The 12,283-nt window shown below is 44.3% G+C and overlaps 1 protein-coding gene across 3 annotated transcripts in view; it reads left to right on the top strand.

The window, feature by feature from the left end:
* The window catches only part of garnl3 (GTPase activating Rap/RanGAP domain like 3), a 123,603-nt gene that overhangs the window by 47,426 nt on the left and 63,894 nt on the right, over nucleotides 1-12,283 (top strand). The gene's annotated exons all lie outside the window — the stretch shown is intronic.

The raw sequence follows: 12,283 nt of genomic DNA, 5'->3' as shown, positions 1-12,283 counted from the left end.
TCCTGATCGCGCTCATCGGCTCCAGAGTTTTGATTCTTTTCAGCTGTGTTTGATTCAGTGAATCTTCATTTAACTCTTCTGTTTGTGTCTCATTTTGCCGATGGTGTTTGCGCTCGTTATTACTGAATCTAACCGTTACCGTGTATAATCCTTGTTGTCTTCCGTTTACTGTTTTAGTTTTCGCTGGTTTTGTACACTGTTTCTGCCTTTTTGATGTTAAACTTTACTTGATTTATATTCCGCGAGCGTCTGGTCAGTTTCTGCCTCGTGACATGTTGGTATTTTAATTAAAATATAAAGTATGTAAACAATCGCGATTGTCACATTTCTAACATCGGGTGAAAACGTTCATGCGAATTAATCGTGAAAATCGCCCAGCCCTAGTAACTGTAACAAACTTTTCTGTGGTTGTATTGTGACAATGGTTTGATGGAAGTGAGTGTGTTTTGACCCTTTGGGGCTTCCATAGTGCATGGAATAGCGTGTTTGGCTGACGCGATGACACTAGCTGCCCGCTATTCGGTACCGTAACAGAAGAAGTTAATAAAGTGTTAAATGCTCCCGACAATTTGTGAATATACCGTGTATTTATTTCTTTATTAAGCTACTGCATCACTACGACGCTCGGTTACATAACTAAGCCAATCAGAGTGCTTGATACTGAGATGTCGTTCAGTCTTGTAACATGGTAACGCTGTATGTTATGGTCCTGAAGTTTTCATACTCGGATTAAAAGTTATTGTTTTGTAAACCGGAGTGATCCTTGACTCACACACCATATAAATAGTGAAATTCTACAGTAATGAACGCAGCTCTGCTTCTACCGCCTCGTGAAACGCTCGCATTGCAGACATTACACTTCACTGTTGGACTTGTTTCACTTTCCAATTTAAAGTATTGCCACACAGCGGACATGCTGACGTAAAACAAAGGATCGGGTTTAGTAAAGCCAATACCGATCAGTTAAAAAATGCCTTGATCGAATCGGGACATCACTAGTTTGCGGTCCTAACAAGGCCGAAAGTATGTGGACACTTGACCATGAGCTTGTTGGACATCCCATTTCAAAAACAAATGCAGGTTAAATGTAGTGGGCTAGAACAAGTCACTCTTCTGAGAAGGCTTCTCATGAACCATGTCTGTGGGAATTTGTGCGTTCAGTCAAAAGAGCATCCGTATGGCCGGGCACTGATGTTGGTCTAGGAAGCCTCGATCGATGTTCCTGTTCATTCCAGAGCTGTTCAAGTAGGACTGTGGTCAGGGCTACTGACCACTTTCTTCATGTTTGGAGCAGAGTCATGCTGGAAAAGGAAAGGGTCTTCCCTAAACTGTTGCTGCAAAGTTGGAAGCATATAATTTCCTTTATATACTGTAAGTGATTCATGTGCTAATACTTTTGCCCATATAGTGAGTTCCTTGATGTTTATTAAAATTAAGCCATACTGCATGGTATCAAATTCTGTGATTATGGTAGCATTATCATTAACGATCATGTAGCACTTAAGTAGTGAAGGTTTAACTCACTCCTTTTATTAAATCCCTCTTTGTTTTGTTTATTATTGCCTAAAAAGGTGCGTTTTTAAAGAGAAGTGTTAAATTAGGCTGTTCCTCTTATGAAGCTCTCATAAGCATATTTTATTCAGCCTCACTGCATAACACGTGCTGAATTATTCAGCCTCATTCTCCATGCAAACAGATCATACGCCACATCACAACTCCTACACCAGAACTTTATAAAAACAGATAAGCTCTTACATACATATAAAACATGACAAGACTACGGTGATCAAGCTAGTAAAGTGTTGGTTCATTATTTTAGACCAACATACACCGATCAGCCATAACATTAAAACCACCTCCTTGTTTCTACACTCACTGTCCACTTTATCTGTTTTGCTGGTATGAGTGGATCAGACACAGCAGCACTCACTGTCCACTCTATTAGACACTCCTACCTAGTCGGTCCACCTTGTAGATGTAAAGTCAGAGACGATCGCTCATCTATTGCTGCTGTTTAAGTCAGTCATCTTCTAGACCTTCATCAGAGGTCATATTTTTGGTTGGTGGACTATTCTCAGTCCAGCAGTGACAGTGAGGTGTTTAAAAACTCCATCAGCGCTCCTGTGTCTGATCCACTCATACCAGCACAACACGCACTAACACACCACCACCATGTCAGTGTCACTGTGCTGAGAATGATCCACCACCTAAATAATACCTGCTCTGTAGTGGTCCTGTGGGGGTCCTGACCATTGAAGAACAGGATGAAAACAGGTTAAAACAGTATGTAGAGAAACAGATGGACTACAGTCTGTAAATATAGAACTACAAAGTGCTCCTATATGGTAAGCGGAGCTGATAAAATGGACAGCGAGTGTAAAAACAAGAATGTTATGGCCGATCAGTGTATGTATATATGACAAAATAAAAACATTCTTCTTATCTGACCACAGCACGTTTCTGTGGCATTTCTGCATATGGCTTTCTCTTTGTGTAATAGAGTTTGATGCAGCGGCGGGCTGTGTTAAGTGACACTGGTTTCCTGAAGTACTCCCGAGCACATATGGCTATATTTATTACAGGTCAGGGCTCCGTGCAGGCCTCTGGAATGGATTTAAACCATGTATTTAGAGAGCTTGCTTTGTGCACTGGGGTACAGTCATGCTGGACCTGTCCCAGAACTTTTGCAGCAAAGTTGGAAGCATATGTCCTGTTGTGTCTGAAATGCATCAATTAAAAAATTAAAAGCGGTGTCCTAATACTTTTGTACATATAGTGTATCTAGTGTATTATATACAATGAGAAATGTAACTGATACGTTAAAATGTAATTAATTTTATTGGATAATAAAATGTTTGTCGTTCTTTTAAAAGCACCAAAACCATACCATGCCCCCCAAAAACGTTCACAACTGCTCTCATCACTATCCTCATACATCCTCATTCATTTCCTTTATTCACGTCTTAACATTCCCTTAATCCTTTATTGCCGTCTGCCCTGGCCCGATAAGCACGACACGGGAAGCGGTCAAGGACTACTTTCGTCGCCGCTTCCTGTATTGAGTTCACCAGGAGGTCTGCGGGTGCTGTAAGAAGGGCGGTGGGCTCCTCTCACTGACACTGCGGTTTTGTCACCCAACCCTATCTATCGTGTACAGCAGCCGGCGAACGCGTACGACGCAGAGAGCGAGGGAGTGAAAGTCTGGCCCACAGCCAGAAAGTGGGACGTCTAATGTTCATCAAAAACGAAAAAGCACCAAAAAAAACAGAGCGCAGGAACATCACTGCTGCCTGTGAACAATTCAACGCTAGGAATAACATTTACAGGACTTGTTATTCAACACACACTAACAAGAACACCATGACATGTGCTTTATCCAGACAGCTAGAGAGCTAGTATTTACCAAACACACTGTGTGACTGTAACAGAAAATATTCCTAGCCAGAAGTATGTGGACACACAGGGTTGCAAGGCGAACAAATAAGGCATGTTTGAGCTCTGCTAGCATAAGATGGATACGAAACTACACCGGGGCGGCACGGTGGCTCGGTGGGTAGCACTGTCGCCTCACAGCAAGAAGGTCCTGGGTTCGATCCCCAGACGGGCCGGTCCGGGTCCTTTCTGTGCGGAGTTTGCATGTTCTCCCCGTGTCTGGGTGGGTTTCCTCCGGGAGCTCAGGTTTCCTCCCACAGTCCAAAAACATGCAGTCAGATTAATTGGAGACACTGAATTGCCCTATAAGTGAATGGGTGTGTGTGTGTGTGTGTGTATGTGAACTGGCGCCCCGTCCAGGGTGTTACTGTGTGCCTTGCACCCATTGAAAAGCTGGGATAGGCTCCAGCCCATGCACTCACTCGTGAAACTACACCGACCAGACATAACATTATGACCACTGACAGGTGAAGTGAATAACACTGATTATCTCTTCATCACGGCACCTGTTAGCGGGGGGGATATATCAGGCAGCAGGTGAACATTTTATCCTCAAAGTTGATGTTAGAAGCAGAAAAAATGGACCAGCGTGAGGATTTGAGCGAGTATGACGAGGGCCAGATTGTGACGGCTAGACGACTGGGTCAGAGCATCTCCAAAACTGCAGCTCTTGTGGGGCGTTCCCGGTCTGCAGTGGTCAGTATCTATCAAGAGTGGTCCAAGAAAGGAACAGTGGTAAACCGGCGGCCAAGGCTCAGACGAGCTACTGTAGCTCAGATTGCTGAAGAAGTTAATGCTGGTTCTGATAGAAGCGTATGGGGCAGCAAAAGGGGGACCGAGGCAATATTAGGAAGGTGGTCATAATGTTATGCCTCATCAGTGTATGTGAATATTTTGATTTGGTTTCGCGAGTTGAGTGACGTAACCATGGGTAGCACTGTCGCCTCATAGCATGAAAGGGCCTGGATTTGATTCATCTGTCCTTTTTGTGTGGTTTGCATGTTCTCCCTGTGTCTATGTAGGTTTCCTCACACAAGTCCAAAGACGTGCAGTCAGGCCAATTGGAGCTACTAAAAGCTGCCATTAGTGTAAGTGCGAGTGTGTGTCCTGTCCGGGGTGTGTCCTGCCTTTCGCCCAATGGAATCTGATCCACTGCGACCCTGACCAGGATAATAAACAATAAATGAATGAATGATTGAATGAATGCTGTTGTATTGGTAATGACTGGGCAAGTCGTAGCCTAGTGGTTAAGGGTACCGGACTAGTAATCAAAAGGTTGCTGGTTCAAGCCCCACCACTACCAGGTTGCTGCTGTTGGGCCCTTGAGCAAGGCCCTTAACCCTTAATTGCTCAGACTGTATACTGTCACAGTACTGTAAGTCACTTTTTTCTGCAGACATCATCTTACCTGTCTGTGCTTTAATTTTTAAGGTATTATACGTAACTCATTTGTTATTAGGGACGATTTTGTAAACACACACCCGCGTATACACACTTAATATTTCCTCTTAGTGAGGCATGCCTTTTAATTGGCACACTGCGCATTTCGAATAATTATAGGTGGTGCATAATTTGGTGTCACTCTGCCGTTCTGGCTGGATTCAGCTGGCTGGTGTGTGTGTGTGTGTGTGTGTGCGTGTGTGTGTGCGAGTGTGTGTGTTGTATGTAGGAAAACATATTTTCATTTCCATGGCTGTGTAATGCTGATTGATTTAAATTTGTGACTAGCTCTGATGCCATGCCCGTCATTTTAATTTCACAACCACACGTGTGTGTGTGTGTGTGTGTGTGTGTGTGTGTGTGTGTGTGTGTGTACATGCTATCAGTAAAAACAAGCACATATATAAGGCTGCACGTGCAGCACGAGATGGTGCAGTGCATCATTTATACGGACGAGACTTCATGTTAACATACAGCTATTAGAGCCGAGCAGGTGGGAAGCTGCACACACCAGCCAGTAGGAGATTCAGAAAGCGAGTCAGGCTTTCTGATCAACAGACCCCCGCTGTGGAAAGCAGATGCTTTAAACCCTCGGACATTATCGCTGCCACAGCAGCATGTTTTCTGCAGTAGGACGGTAACCCACAGATGTTTACACCGATCAACCATAACAATAAAACCACCTCCTTGTTTCTATTTTAACAGCTTCATGTACCATATAGAAGCACTTTGTAGTTCTACAATTACTGTTTCTCTACATACCTTTTTTAGCCAGCTTTCACCCTGTTCTTTAATGGTCAGGACCACCACAGAGCAGGTATTATTTGGGTGGTGGGTCATTCTCAGCACTGCAGTGACACTGACATGGTGGTGGTGTGTTAGTGTGTGTTGTGCTGGTACGAGTGGATCAGACACAGAAATGCCGATGGAGTTTTTAAACACCTCACAGTCACTGCTGGACTGAGAATAGTCCACCAACCAAAAATATCCAGCCAACAGCGCCCCGTGGGCAGCGTCCTGCGAACACAGATGAAGGTCTAGAAGATGACCAACTCGAACAGCAGCAATAGATGAGCGATCGTCTCTGACTTTACATCTACAAGGTGGACCAACTAGGTAGGAGTGTCTAACAGAGTGGACAGTGAGTGGACACGGTATTTAAAAACTCCACACATGTCAGTGTCACTGCAGTGCTGAAAATGACCCACCACCTGAATAATACCTGCTCTGTGGTGGTCCTAAGCATTAAAGAACAGAATGAAAAGGGGGCTAACAAAGCATGCAGAGAAACAGATGGACTACAGTCAGTAATTGTAGAACTACAAAGTGTTTCTATATGGTAAGTGGAGCTGATGGTTTTAATGTGACTGGCAACTGTGGGACCCTGTATAGGCAGGTACTGGCAATCACAAATCATGTCCAATCAATTGAATTGACCACAGGTGGACTCCAATTAAATTGTAGAAACATCTCAAGCAGTATCAGTGAAAACAAAACATACCTCAGCTCACTTTTGGGTGTCATATCAAGAGGTGTGCACACTTGTGTACATATTACATTTAGATTTTTAATAAATTAGCACAAATGTCTAAAAATCTGCTTTCACTTTGTCATTGTGAGCTACTGTGTGTAGAATTTATTGACAAAAAATGAACTCTATTATAGAATGAGTCTGTAATGTAATAAAACGTGGAGAAGGTGAAAGGGGTGTGCAGACTTTCCGGCTTGACCGTATGCATTCCGACGTTCCCGTGAAACCCCACACGCGTTGCGTAGTAGAGGCAGAACCGGCACTGGCTTTGTTCCGGTGTAAAAATAACCGCTCTGGCAAGCCATAAATCATGACGTGTCTCCTGGCATGACTCACATGTATTAGGGCCAATAAAGTGGGCACGTCCTTTTTCTGAATACACAGAACCAAAATAAAGTACGTTACGACACCCGGGGGGTGGTGGGTGTGCTGCAAGCGCTGAAGGTTTTTACCACCTATACAGTATTAAGCAACTGTCAATTAAGACCTTTATGAAGAGTAATACACCGATTAGCCATAACATTAAAACCACCTCCTTGTTTCTACACTCACTGTCCATTTTATCAGCTCCACTTACCATGTAGAAGCACTTTGTAGTTCTACAATTACTGACTGTAGTCCATCTGTTTCTCTGCATGCTTTTTTAGCCTGCTTTCATGCTGTTCTTCAATGGTCAGGACCCCCACAAGACCACAACAGAGCAGGTATTTAGGTGGTGGATCATTCGCAGCACTGCAGTGACACTGACATGGTGGTGGTGTGTTAGTGTGTGTTGTGCTGGTATGAGTGGATCTAGTTGGTCCACCTTGTAGATATAAAATCAGAGACGATCGCTCATCTATTGCTGCTGTTTGAGTTGGTCATCTTCTAGACCTTCATCAGTGGTCACAGGACGCTGCCCACGGGGCGCTGCTGGATATTTTTGGTTGGTGGACTATTCTCAGTCCAGCAGTCATAGTGAGGTGTTTAAAAAGTCCAGCAGCGCTGCTGTGTCTGATCCACTCATACCAGCACAACACACACTAACACACCACCACCATGTCAGTGTCACTGCAGTGCTGAGAATGATCCACCACCTAAATAATACCTGCTCTGTGGTGGTCCTGTGGGGGTCCTGACCATTGAAGAACAGCATGAAAGGGGACTAACAAAGCATGCAGAGAAACAGATGGTCTACATTCAGTAATTGTAGAACTACAAAAGAGCTGATAACATGAACAGTGAGTCTAGAAACAAGGAGGTGGTTTTAATGTTATGGTTGATCATTGTATATTGTTAATATATTATGTTCAGACGCCATCGTGAACGCAGAATGCTCTGCCATGTGTCAGTAGGAAACTTACATTTACCTTCACGCCATTTAGCAGACGCTTTGAGCCAAAGCGACTTCCAATTGTGTCTGTACACAATGCAAGCGATTGAGGATTAAGGACCTTGCTTAAGGGCCCAACAGTGGCAACCTGGCAGATGTGGGGCCTGAACCAGCAAACTTCCAATTACTAATCCAATACCTAAACCACTAAGCCACCAGCATCTCGCTTTTATCCAGAGTAACTCAACTGTGGACAAATACACCACAAGCAATCAAGGGCTTTCCTCAGGGGCCCAACTTTGGCAACTTGGCAATGGTGGGGCTTGAACTGGCAAGCCTCTGGAGGAGGATGGGTGGATTGGATGAATGCACGGATGGATGGATGGATGGATGCATGAATGGATGCTTGGATGGATGGATGGATACATGAATGGATGCTTGGATGGACGGATGGATGCTTGGATACATGAATGGATGTAAGGATGGATGGATGGATGGATGGATGGATGCTTGGATGCATGAATGGATGGATGGATACATGAATGGATGCTTGGATGGATGCTTGGATGGATGGATGGATACATGAATGGATGGATGCATGAATGGATGGATGGATGCATGAATGGATGCTTGGATGGATGGATACATGAATGGATGTATGGATGGATGGATGGATGCTTGGATGCATGAATGGATGGATGGATGCTTGGATGCATGAATGGATGGATGGATGCATGAATGGATGCTTGGATGGATGGATACATGAATGGATGTATGGATGGATGGATGGATGCTTGGATGCATGAATGGATGGATGGATGCATGAATGGATGCTTGGATGGATGGATGCATGAATGGATGCTTGGATGGATGGATACATGAATGGATGTATGGATGGATGGATGGATGGATGCATGAATGGATGGATGGATGCATGAATGGATGCTTGGATGGATGGATGGATACATGAATGGATGTATGGATGGATGTATGGATGCTTGGATGGATGGATGGATACATGAATGGATGGATGCTTGGATGGATGCTTGGATGGATGGATGGATGCATGGATGGATGGATACATGAATGGATGGATGAATGGATAAGTGAATGATGTATGCATGGATATATGGTTGAGTGAATGAATATATGGATGTATGGATAGATGGATGAATGCAAGGATGGTTGGATGAATTGATGGATGGATGCATGGCTAGATAGATGGATGAGTAAATGGATGGATGGATGGATTCATAAATGGATGTATGCATAAATGGAGGTATGGATGGATGGATGAATGAATGGGTGAGTGAATGAACAGATGGATGCATTTATGTGTGGATGGATGCATGGATGGGTGAATGATGTACGCATGGATATATGGTTGAGTGAATATATGAATGTATGGATAGATGGATGAATGCAAGGATAGATGGATGGATGGATGCATGAATGGATAGATGGATGCGTTGATGCGTGGATGGATGCATGGATAAGCGTATGAATAGATGGATAAATGATGTATGCATGGCTAGATGGATGGATGGATGGTTTAGTGAATAGATGAATGCATGAACAGATTGATTGATGGATAAATACATGAATAGATGAATGGGTGGATCAGCATGTAAAACACTAATATATACTGAACTAGTTGGAGTTGTACTAACTCAGTTATATACTTTTCTTTTTTTCTTCTGGTCTCTGTGTGGACTCTACGTGTCCTCCTCCCTCCCCACTCTCCTCCTTTTCTCTTTCCTAGCCTCAGCCACTCTGTCCTGGGCGTGAGGTGTGCCGATGCATTTCTAAGCCTCAGATGAGATGAATTATACATCTGCGCCCACAACGGCACCGATTCATTCCTCATCCCGCGCTTTCTTCTTCCCTCTGTAGTCTGCACGCATGCTTTCGGAATGAATGTGGCTGCCCTGGTCTCAACCAACCTAAACGCTGCCACATCACCCCACTGGGGCTGCGTTCTCTTCACTGGCTTCCTGTAGCTGCCCACGATGATGCTCGTCTACAAAGCCAAAAATGGGCCAGCCCCAAGCTACCTTGGAGAATTCACAAACCCCGGTCTGTACCACGCAACCTTCGAGCCACCAGTCTCGCTCGACTTGCTTGTCTTCCTTGAGTTCTGGGTGAAGGATCATCAAGGCTCTTTTCTGTAACAGCACCTAAGTGGTGACACAAACTTCCCCACGTCTGTTCGAACATCTGAGGCTCTCGCCATCTTCGATGGACAAATCCAGAAGCATAAACAAACAACCAAAACAAGTCATACGTTTAAAACCTTTTGTACATCATTGTCCCAGCAGCTCCCGTATTTAGGGGACGCCACAGTCCACCGAAACCCCCCCCAACGTTTGATTTAATTTGGCACCACTACCAGTTTTTTTTCAGCATTATATGATGATCTGAAACCATATACAGTGACAAATCTGCAAAAACTAAGGGAACTGGGCAGGGCTAAATACTATTTATTGACTCTGTACAGTGAAATTTTATAAGCTGACCACAAGCATTTCCTTGTCAGTGACCGCCCACGAGTGTCAACAGCATCTCAACAAGCCCACGAGAAACGAACCATCTGCTAAAGTGAAGGCAGTCTCTCTCCCTCTCTCCCTCTCTCCCTCTCTCCCACACACAAATGTATGCAATAAATCACCCACTAAGTACATGCACTATTTTATCAGAGTGCTTCCACTAGGTTGACGTTGGCCCAAATCAGTAGGCAACCTTTTCGCCCCACTGACTCCGCCCTGTTCACCCCCTGTTGCCGGGAATGGCCAGCTCTAATTGAAAATGAATGGCAGGTGGACGCTTTGTCACGTCGAATCGCATCACAGCCGGTCTGAAAATAGGGTTAATCATGCTTTCTAGTCACATCCAATAGTATGCAGCCTGGCGTGTGTTTATTAGGAATGTTAATGATTCCCCGACTAACCAATTGTACTGTGTATATATAAACACCGATCAGCCATATCATTAAAACCACCTCCTTGTTTCTACACTCACCGTCCATTTTATCAGCTCCACTTTGTAGTTCTACAATTACTGACTGTAGTCCATCTGTTTCCCTGCATGCTTTGTTAGCCCCCTTTCATGCTGTTCTTCAATGGTCACAGAGCAGGTATTATTTAGGTGGTGGATCATTCTCAGCACTGCAGTGACACTGACATGGTGGTGGTGTGTTAGTGTGTGTTGTGCTGGTATGAGTGGATCAGACACAGCAGCGCTGCTGGAGTTTTTAAATACCGTGTCCACTCACTGTCCACTCTATTAGACACTCCTACCCAGTCGGTCCACCTTGTAGATGTAAAGTCAGAGACGGTCGCTCATCTATTGCTGCTGTTTGAGTTGGTCATCTTCTAGACCTTCATCAGTGGTCACAGGACGCTGCCCACGGGGCGCTGTTGGCTGGATGTTTTTGGTTGGCCGACTATTCTCAGTCCAGCAGTGCTGCTGTTACTTATCCACTCATACCAGCACTACATACACGAACATATACACCCGATCAGCCATAACATTAAAACCACCTCCTTGTTTCTACACTCGCTGTCCATTTTATCAGCTCCACTTACCATATAGGAGCACTTTGTAGTTCTACAATTACTGACTGTAATCCATCTATTTCTCTAAATACTTTTTTAGCCTGCTTTCATGCTGTTCTTTAATGGTCAGGACCCCCACAGGACCACCACAGAGCAGGTATTATTTAGGTGGTGGATCATTCTCAGCACTGCAGTGACACGGACATGGTGGTGGTGTGTTAGTGTGTGTTGTTCTGCTCACTGGATGTTGCTTTGTTAGCACGTCCCTGAACGCTTCTGTACTATAGAACATATAAAGAACAAACAGTGCTTCATCGTGCAACCCTAACACTGGCTGATACTGACCAACCAACATATCGATCGTCCCTAATATGCACAACAAGAGAGGAGAAAAGACGAGCGCGACCAACAGGTGGATGGAAGACGGGGGGAAAAGACAAGAAGGCGAGAGCAAAAAGGGGATGGGTGAGGTTGTCATCGGTTGCTAAGCAACTAACATTGTTCCTCCAAAGGATGTCACAATTTCCCAGCACAAAAGAGATTACATTGTGTCAAAGGGGACTAAAACACAGACGTACACACACACACCCTCCCAACCACACACGCCCAGAGTTATTAACAGTTCTTGGATAACTGTGTAACATTTAGAGAGGTAGGTACTAAAATAAACACTTACCCCTCAAGCTTAACATGTTCAATTTAACCACACACACACTGTAATTTAGCTCAGGTTGTGTGTGCAGCTGGATCTCAACTGTCACTAAAGTGCTTTAGTGTAAACAGAAATGTGTGTACATATATGTGTGTGTGTGTGTGTGTGTGTGTGTGTGTATGTGTATGTGTGTTCATTCCTATTATGTGGTGTTGATAGCAGACTTTGTGCTCCTCTTACCTTACTAATTGCGCCGCATTTCTCACCTCCTACAAGTAACCAATCAAACTCCAGCCGAGTCCCATTAATGAAATAAATGGAGGGACAGAAGACGTAACGGTAGGGGAATAAAGAAGGAGCGT

Source organism: Trichomycterus rosablanca, chromosome 26, assembly GCF_030014385.1.
Source record: "Trichomycterus rosablanca isolate fTriRos1 chromosome 26, fTriRos1.hap1, whole genome shotgun sequence".
Classification (NCBI taxonomy): Eukaryota; Metazoa; Chordata; class Actinopteri; order Siluriformes; family Trichomycteridae; genus Trichomycterus; species Trichomycterus rosablanca.
Note: the sequence above shows the minus strand (reverse complement) of the source record. Positions and strands in the feature narration are given on the sequence as shown.